Source organism: Belonocnema kinseyi, chromosome 5 (genome assembly GCF_010883055.1).
Source record: "Belonocnema kinseyi isolate 2016_QV_RU_SX_M_011 chromosome 5, B_treatae_v1, whole genome shotgun sequence".
NCBI classification, from domain to species: Eukaryota; Metazoa; Arthropoda; class Insecta; order Hymenoptera; family Cynipidae; genus Belonocnema; species Belonocnema kinseyi.
In genome coordinates this window covers 21743766-21753564 of record NC_046661.1, presented here as the reverse complement: position 1 = coordinate 21753564, position 9799 = coordinate 21743766, and the positions used below count along the sequence as shown (strand labels likewise).

The following is a 9799-nucleotide window of genomic DNA, read 5'->3' as shown; positions in this document are numbered from 1 at the left end:
AATTCATGCGATATAGTTTTGTCAGTGCAATACAAGAAACCTGCATACCGACCGGCCAGGCCTCACTTATTTATGAGATCTAATATGTTTTGGAGTCGAATTACGTCTAATTATTATAATTACATTGTGCCACCTTATTTTATCTGTCAAAATATCAAATTTTCATACTGTAAGTATTGCCTTTAAAGTTGAAACTTTATATTTTTGTCAGCTAAACTTCCATTCTTTCGTGGTAAAAACTTTTTTCTGTATAATTTTTCTTTTACAACGTGCATTTTTCAGATTTGAGTAAGCTACAATATCTCTATAATAAAATAGATTTACTTAATGCAAAGTAGAACTGACATTGCTCAATAATACCCATAATAAAAGAAAAGTCACTTTTGGCCCACCGGTTGGCGGTGCCACCCCTTACCCACATCGCCTGTCAAACTTAGTGAGATCAGAAGTTCCTATACTAGCTTTCTTTGATTTTAACATTTGCACACTGAAAGAAATAATTCGACGATACACGCATCATTCTGGTTATTCCAACCATAATGTATTGCTCGCTCAGTTACAGCGATACGGTTTGCGTATTTTGCAATATCATAATTACTGAAGCAATATTACTGCTTCAGTCATTTGTTCTAATAGATATTTCTAAACATAAGATGACTGTAGTAGAATGAATTTGTACGCCTGCGTCAGACAGAATTTGGTTGGGGTAAATCATCCATACGCAAGGCTCTCAGCTGCACCTCCCATTGAGGAGATCTAAGCATAGCGTTCGGATATTCTAATACTATGCATGCCTGATATAAAATGCTAATGAGGATGCATTCTCCATACTGCAGTGGATTCGAAGTTAATTTAAAAATTCGATTTTTTTTGTACGATCGTTATTATTAATAATAAGACTATGATTTCGTTGAAAAGTATTTTTCAAATATACATGGAAAAAAATAAAAATCGTCTTTGTTTTACATTGCGTTGTACTATTCAACGAAACGTGTTATAAAGTTCTATAAAATTTAAAGGCCGGTGTGACGTAACCTCGATTGAAAGGCAGGGTATACGAAAAACGTAATATAGTTCTATAAAATCTAAAATTCTAGCTAAAATACAGTCTATATCGAAGGAGTTTTGAAACAAATTTTTCGCCGAAAAAAATTAATCTTTTGTATCATTATATTACTTCTTTATACTTTAATATTTGTTCACATGTTCGAGCACACAATTATTTGGTATTACACAATCACTACACTATTTATAATCGCACGCTATGAAAATTATTATTTGCCGTGGGTTTCAACCCAATATGTTTCGTATTCCTAACGCCTAAAGCCTCGCAGCTAACCTAGCTTCAAGTAGAAAGAAAAAAATCTGAAATATAACCTACAGGTGTGCAGGACCGTCTGCAAATTTTTGTGACCCATTCTATGCAAAATGTTGCTAAGCACAAATTATTATTGAATATTTTATGTAATTAAACAAGATTTTAACTAAATTCCAAAATATTTCAAGATATTTTGAATGATTTCAGGGAAATCAATATATATTTTAAGAAATATAATCGATTTTAAATGATTTCTACAAATTTCCGAAGATTTCAAGAGAATTAACAGACTTTAAAAATTCAAGAACATTATTTATTAACTTAAAATCTCTTAAATTCATTAAAAATATCTTAAAATCTTTTAAATATTTTGAAATTCAATTATAAAATTTAAAAATGTTTAAATCAAATAATTCCATTTAAATCCCTTAAACATCCTAAAAAGATGTTTTAATACTTAAAAACATTTGTAAATTACATAAAGATCCTTAAACTTTTTTGAATTTTTTAAAAATAATTTAAAATGCTTTGTAATATTTTTAATTCCTTTACCGATTTTTTAAACCATATCAAATTCAATGAAATGTTACAAAATCCCTTAAAATTACTTTAAATTTTTTGAATTCATAAAAAGTATTTTAAAGTCTTTGAAATCAGGCGTAAAATAAAAAAATTACCTAAAAATCCTGACCTATTGTATACATAAAATTCAAATATTATTCTGAAGATACAAAAATAAAAGGCAAATAAATTTTAAATACATAATTTATTTAGAAATTGTTTAATAGAATATTTATTCAATCTTAATCTTGTACAATTTTTGGAGTGAGGTATTCAAAAGCTTCTTCACTAACCTCATTTGCTATAAAACAAGTCTGAAGGCAGCGACTAATGCCGAGTCGACGCGCACCTACCTCATCGACTCATCAACCTCGCATAACATGCACGGTACAATACATCGATTATTATAGCTGAATCCAGAAAATAGTCGAATGCCCAATGCAACACTTAAACGCAGTGTTCTTTCAAATAGATAGTTGATAAAAGTATACGTCCAATACAGCCATGATAACGAGGCATAAAATTCTTGTATCTACACTCGAGAGTGGCGCGAACTCGAGATCTGTCCGTTGTATTGTAGTGTTAGTCACTAGTTCCACAATACTCTGTAATGTAATACAGCACTCTTCATACAAGAGTCAAAATATAGGTCCCGGAAGCTGTATCTCAAGTGTGCCACTTTTAAATTGATAGTTCTATTTTCAATCAATTTAGACAGTTTTCGATTTATTTTTATATCATAATAACTCCACTAAAATATTTTTTGAACCAATTTTTTTTTTTAATCTATTAACAATCAAAGTTCTTGATCATTTTTTTCAAAAATGGATTACTCGCGAACGGGTTATCGAAATTCAATAATTGAGTTATGAAAATTTTTGTTACGAAGTATACTTTACGCTAAAAAATTGTTCGATATTAAAAAACATTTTTTATTCTTTAAATAACCGTTTGTTTGAAACAATTGAAAATTAATTAAATTTTTGCGCCTGTTCAAGAATTCTTTCATGTTCCAATAGATTCTACGATCTCTTTCGAAAATTTTGGTAAAAAAAAAGTTTGTATTTTGCAGCGCCCGTCAAGTACGTTCGGACGCTATGATATTGAGTACAATATGACACGAATTTTCCACTTCCAAGAAGTTTAATTTTCTACTAAAAAAGATAAATTTTTAACAAAGTAGACCCAGTATCAACGAAAAAAAACTATCTTCAACCAAAAGTTGAATGGTTAAGTTTTTAGTTAAAAAGATTAATTTACAAAAATAATATTTTCAAAATATTTCACTTTTTAGCAAAATAGATTAATTTTAAATTAAAAGAATAAAGCATCATTAAAAAAAATTAATTTATTAATAAAGTGGTTTAATTTTCAATTAGGCATAGATAAATTTTAAAACAAAGAAATGAATCTTCAACCGAAAATATTATTTTTTAAGAGAGTGTTTAAGTATTCATTCTATTAGTTGATTTTTCAACCAAAACATGTGAATTGTAATAAAAAAATCGAATAGTCAAATTATCGTTGAAAATATTAGTTTTTAATTCAAAAAACAAATTTTAACCAAAAAATTAATTTTTCCAACAAAAAGATGAATTTTTAACTGAATTAATAAAGATTCAACACAAAAACTTAAATTTAATAAAATAGTTTAATCTTCAACAAAGTATAATGAAATTTTCAACCAAGAAGATTAATTTACACTAAAAAATTTAATTAAATAGAGGATGTTATTATTTGTCGGTATACTGGTCAAACTTGTTCCTTGGCTGAAAGGATGATGTGATGGCCCACCAATATTTTTATTTTATTTTAACATCCTAACAATGCCAACACAATGCGCAAGTCATTTATCGCATATTTTTCAACACCTATTGCATCTTTTTTTATAGAAATTATGTACTTTTTTAGAATTGGAATTATTAACATCGCTAGAAAAATCAGTTCAAATGTTTTGCTCCAAGATCTTTTTACTCTAAAATCTGGTTATGACTTGTTTCATTGGGGAGTAATATGGTTGTACATAAATGTATGACTACTATCGGCGAGAAAATTCGAGTCCTCGGGCTTTGACGTTGAATAAGTATGTGAAGAAAAAATGCTAGGTTAATAAAAGAGGTATCGTTTCAAAGATGCAAATGTTGTACGTTAATGAGCCGAAAAGTAATATTCCACAAAATTATTTGTAGCTTACAGATCTGAAAATGCGATGAAAAGTTAGAAAATTTGACGGCTTTTAAAAACAGTGAACTTTGAAGCATAGTTTTTTATTAAAAAAAAAAAATACACATTTCTGAACAGATTGCCGTCGAAAATTTTACAAAATATAAATAATTGTTCGTTTTTTGTGAATAAATATGCGAGCGCACTATCTTCAGTTCTAATGAAGATAGTGAAGTGATTTAAATTGGAGGTAGTTAGTTGAACTATCTGTAATAATTTACAATTTGAAGGGAGCATGTGCTTCTTGTTGTCTTTGTGCAAACTGCGATATTTGAAGGCACTTTTTTATGTACGAAAACAAGTGCGAGAGCCCAGCGTGGTGCCGTTTTTTCAAGGGATCGGCCTCGGTTTTCCTCAACACAGGGAAAGGGTTCGAAGGCCAGAGTGAGGCTTGGAGGTACAAGTTATGTAGGTCGGGTTGAGGAAAACCGATGGCTATCCCCTGAAAAAAAGGCACCACACTGGGCTGTCGCACTTGTTTTCCTGCATAAAAAACTGACCAATTTAAATCACTTCATTATCTTCATTAGAACTGAAGATAGTGCGCTCGCATATTTATTCACAAAAAACGAACAATTATTTATATTTTGTAAAATTTTCGACGGCAATCTGTTCAGAAATGTGTATTTTTTTTTTAATAAAAAACTATGCTTCAAAGTTCACTGTTTTTAAAAGCCATCAAATTTTCTCACTTTTCATCGTATTTTCAGATCTGTAAGCTACAAATAATTTTTTGGAATATTACTTTTCGGCTCATTAACGTACAACATTTGCACCTTTAAAATGATAACCCTTTCATTAACCTACCATTTTTTCTTCACGTATTTATTCAACGTCAAAACCAGAGGACTCGAATTTTCTCGCCGATAGTAGTCCCGTGTTTCCTATGTCCATGGTCATGATCTCCTGCACTGTTGCACTCCGACCTGCACCGAAGCAGGTCGGAGTGAGAAGGAAGAAGTAAGAAGGAGCGGCCGAAGTGCTCTTGGGGTACACCAGTGCAGGATAAACAAATTCGCTATTAATAAAAATGATTGAAGTCAGATTAGCAGACGAAAAAAAAATAATCCCATCATCCGCCGCGTCGCGTTGAAGGTTACAACACACATCTTGTATACAAGCATACGACGTAAATTCAGACATTTATGGAATGCTGAACTGTTTCGCACTATTATATTGATTAAAATTGCAATTGTACAGTAAACATGATTATATATAGTTTATAAATTATTATATACATGCAGGAATATTATATTGCAAGCTGAAACAGGAAAATGTGATTAAAATAAAGCTGGTGGGAATCAAACACGGGTCTCCGACGCGGTAGCACGGCGATATTCTATCCAGCTAAAATAGATAATGAGATACATAAGTTTATCGCCCTTTTGAAGTAAATGCTGGCACTCAAATTGATTTCCATTCAAGTATTCATTAATTGTTCACTTATTCAACGTCAAAGCCAGAGCAGTCGAATTTTCTCGCCGATAGCCTTTGACTTCGTCAAAGGGCGAAACGTTGAAGTTTCATTAAATACATCATTTATGACCAGTATACCGGCAAATAGTAACATCCTCTATTTAATTATATCACCTGGACTGCATCAATTAACATCATCTAAAAAAATTTAATAGTTGGTATTTAAAATAATGAAGATTTAAAATTAAATACCAACTACTAAATTTTTGATTGAAAATTCATATTTTTTAGTTTACAATTAAATTACTAGGTTGAATGTTTGAACCGATTTGTTAAAAAAATACTTTTTTTGTATAAAATTAATCTTCTTGGTTGAAAATTTCACTATACTTTGTTGAATATTAAACTATCGCGTCCGAATGTGCTCGATTAGAGCAAACGATTATTTAAGCAATAAAAAAATGTTTTTTACTACCGAAAATTTTTTTAACGTAAAGTATACTTCGTAACAAACATTTTCATAACTTAATTATTGAATTTCGATGAACCGTTCGGAAGTAACCCATTTAAAAAAAATGATTAGGAACTTTGATTGTTAATAACTTTAAAAAAAATGTTTTGCAACAATAATTTAGGGGAGTTATTTTGATATCAAAACGAATCGAAAACTGTATACATTAATTAAAAATAGAACTGTCGATTTAAAAGTAGATTACTTGAGATATTTGGATCGACAAATTATTTTTCCATTTTCCTCCGTGCATACTAGGGAAAAGCTTACGTAACTGACTTCGCGATTACGGTATATTTTCTCGTAACTAAAAATTTTTAATTCGACCTAAACGACAGTGCCACTTACGTAAGATTTTCCTTAGAGTACGGCAGATATGAAGTTTATTATAATCTCAATTCACCTTTTAGTTTTTATTAGAAAAATAATTAATTATAAATAATTGATTAAAAAATTAATCTTACACGGAAAAAAGTGCACTGTAAGATGTACAATTTCGAATAGTAAAGCGGAGGTTTAAAGTGTACCCAGTGTGAAATGAGCAGTTTTCACAGTATTGAGTGCAGTGTGAACCAGTAATCTGAGAGTATAGTAGTCGAAATACCATTTGTAGCAATAGATAAAGCAGCTATTACAGTTTGACATTGTAGAGTGGAAGAGCGTTGACACACGCTGTTTAAATTACTGCTCCGCATTGTAAGGTTTCACTTACAAGCTGGTAGACGTTACGTTGTCCGATTGTGAATGAAAAATGGTGAATTATACAGTTTACAACTTGCAAGATATCCCCTTTCATACTGGGATAGATAGTGTGAAACAAAGTAGATGGTGCAGTTTGAAATAATAATCCGGCATACCGCTATAGGGCCTCACCCCCACCAATTTCGCAGTGTGAAATTGTAACATCTCCTTTTTCGTACTGTGTCAAAAGCTGACTGAGAGTGTTAGAGGTACATTGTGAACCGAGAAAATGAATGTTACTGGGCGAGATTATGATATCTCCACTTGCAAACAGTGTTATTCGCTGACCGATATATGTTTTATATCTTACTATATGAAGTTTACTTTTATAATTAATTATCAATTTTTTTCTAATAAAAACTAAAATATGTATTGACATTATAATAAACTTCATATCTGTCGTACTAAGGAAAATATTACGCAAATGGCATTGTCGTTTAGGTCGAATTTAACATTGTCGGTTACGAGAAAATGGACCGTAATCGTGAAGTCAGTTACGTAAGCTTTTCCTTAGTATGCACGGAGGAAAATGGAAAAATAATTTGTGGGTCCAAATATCTCAAGTCTAACACTTTTAAATCGATAGTTATATTTTCAATTAATTTATACAGTTTTTGATTTGTTATTAACAATCAAAGATCTTGATCATTTAAAAAAAAGGAAATACTTGCGAACGGTTCATCGAAATTTATTAATTAAGTTATGAAAATTTTTGTTACGAAGTGTACTTTACGCTAAAAAGTCTTCGGTCGTAAAGAAACTTTTTTTTTTATTTCTTAAATAATCTTTTGTTTTAAACAATTGAAAATTAATGAAACTTCTCCGCCTGTATAAGAATTCTTTCATGTTTCAATAGATTCTACAATCTCTTCCGAAAATTTTGATGAAAGAAAAGTTTGTATTTTGCAGTAGTTCAAAAGTTATTGATTTTTTGTGACCGCGCTCCGATCTCTAGCCCTAATCGAGCACATTCGGACGCGATAGTTTAATCTTCAACAAAGTATAGTACAATTTTCAACCAAGTAGATTAATTGTATACAAAAAAATTATTTTTTTAACAAATCGGTTCAAACATTCAACCTAGTAGTTGAATTGTAAACTAAAAAAAATGAATTTTCAATAATAAAAATTTAGAAGTTGGTATTTAAAATTAAAAATCTTTATTATCTTAAATACCAATAATTAAATTTTTATATTGAATTTTTTTTTTCAATTCAACTACTAGGTTGAATTTTTGAACCAATTTACGTTAAAAATATTTTTTTGGTAAAAAATTAATCTTCTTGGTTGAAAATTTCACTATACTTTGTTGAAGATTCAACTATTTTATGAAAAATTCAGTTTTTGTGTTTAATCTTCATTAGTTCAGTTAAAAATTCATCTTTTTGTTGTAAAAATTGATTTTTTGGTGAAAATTTGTTTTTTTAAGTGAAAACTAATATTTTCAATGATAATTTGACTATTCGATTTTTTTTGGAAATTCACATGCTTTGATTGAAAATTCAACTAATTGAATGAATACTTAAACACTCTCTTAAAAAAATCATAATTTTGGTTGAAGATTCATTTCTTTGTTTGAAAATTTATCTAAGCCTAACTGAAAATTAAACCACCTTATTCTTTTTTAGTAGAACATTAATCTTCTTGGTTGAAAATTCACCTTTTTGATCAAAAAATAGCTATACCTGGTACAAAGTCGAACCACTTGATTAAAAATTCATTTTTTCAAATAAAATTTATCATTTCACTTTAAAATTTGTTTCTTATTGTACTTAATATGATACCCATAATAATTTTATTCAAAATAATGTATTACCCAATTGTTTCCCTATTTATTGGCTTAAATTTGATCCACTTTATTAAACAATTAATTTTGTTTAAATGATGCTTCATTCTTTTCATTCAAAATTAATCTATTTTGTGGAAAAGTGAACTATTTTGATAATATAATAATTAATAAAAACTTAACCATTCAACTTTTGGTTGAAAATAATTTTTTTAGTTGATACTGGATCTACTTTGTTGAAAATTAATCTTTTTTAGCAGAAGATTAAACTTCTTGGTTGAAAATTCATATTTTTGATTAAAAAAATGACTTGTAGAAAGTTGAACCACATGATTAAAACATCTTTTTTTTAACATTGATCATTCTAGTGAAAAATTCGTGTCATATTGTACTCAATATGAAAACCGCGCGCGTCCGAACGTACTTGACCAGCGCTGCAAAATACAAACTTTTTTTTCACCAAAATTTTTGAAAGAGATCGTAGAATATATTGGAATATGAAGGAATTCTTTCAAAGGCGCAGAAATTTAATTAATTTTCAACCGTTTAAAACAAAAGATTATTTAAAGAATCAAAAATGTATTTTAATACCGAACAATTTTTTAGCGTAAAGTATACATCGTAAGAAAATTTTTGATAACTCAATTATTGAATTTCGATGAACCGTTGGCGAGTAATCCATGTTTGAAAAAAATGATCAAGAGCTTTGATTGTTCATAACTTAAAAAAAAATGGTTGAAAAAATATTTTAGTGGAGTTATTTTGATATAAAAACGAATCGAAAACTGTATAAATTGATTGAAAATAGAACTATCAATTTAAAACTGGCACACTTGAGATAATTTGAATCTTGTATGAAGATTGCTGTATTACATTACAGATTATTGTGTCACTAGTGCCTAACGCTACACTGCCGTCCTGATGAAGAAACACTCATCTGCATTTTAGACGATCCGAGATATTCAATAAAACGCGTTTGCATCTGTACCTTTTAACGTATGAGATTTTTTGAAAAGAAAAGTACTGTTCTTGGGTAAATCGGACATGCTCTATTCATTAAGACAAAAAAATGGCGAATTCCAATTATTTATATGCAAAACTGTAGATAGGACAAATATTAATGCAGAAATTCGCCGAGAACCCTGCTTTCGGTAGATAGGCCTAAGCCTATCTACCGAAAGCAGGAATCCGCCTTGAAGAACCTTCGAGTTTCCTGCTGAAAAAACTTAACAACTACAAATTT

General features: G+C 29.6%; 1 long non-coding RNA gene across 2 annotated transcripts in view; it reads right to left on the bottom strand.

Annotated features, from left to right (window-relative positions):
* Positions 1 to 9799, bottom strand: part of LOC117172974 — a 93668-nt gene that overhangs the window by 61880 nt on the left and 21989 nt on the right. The window lies entirely within an intron of this gene.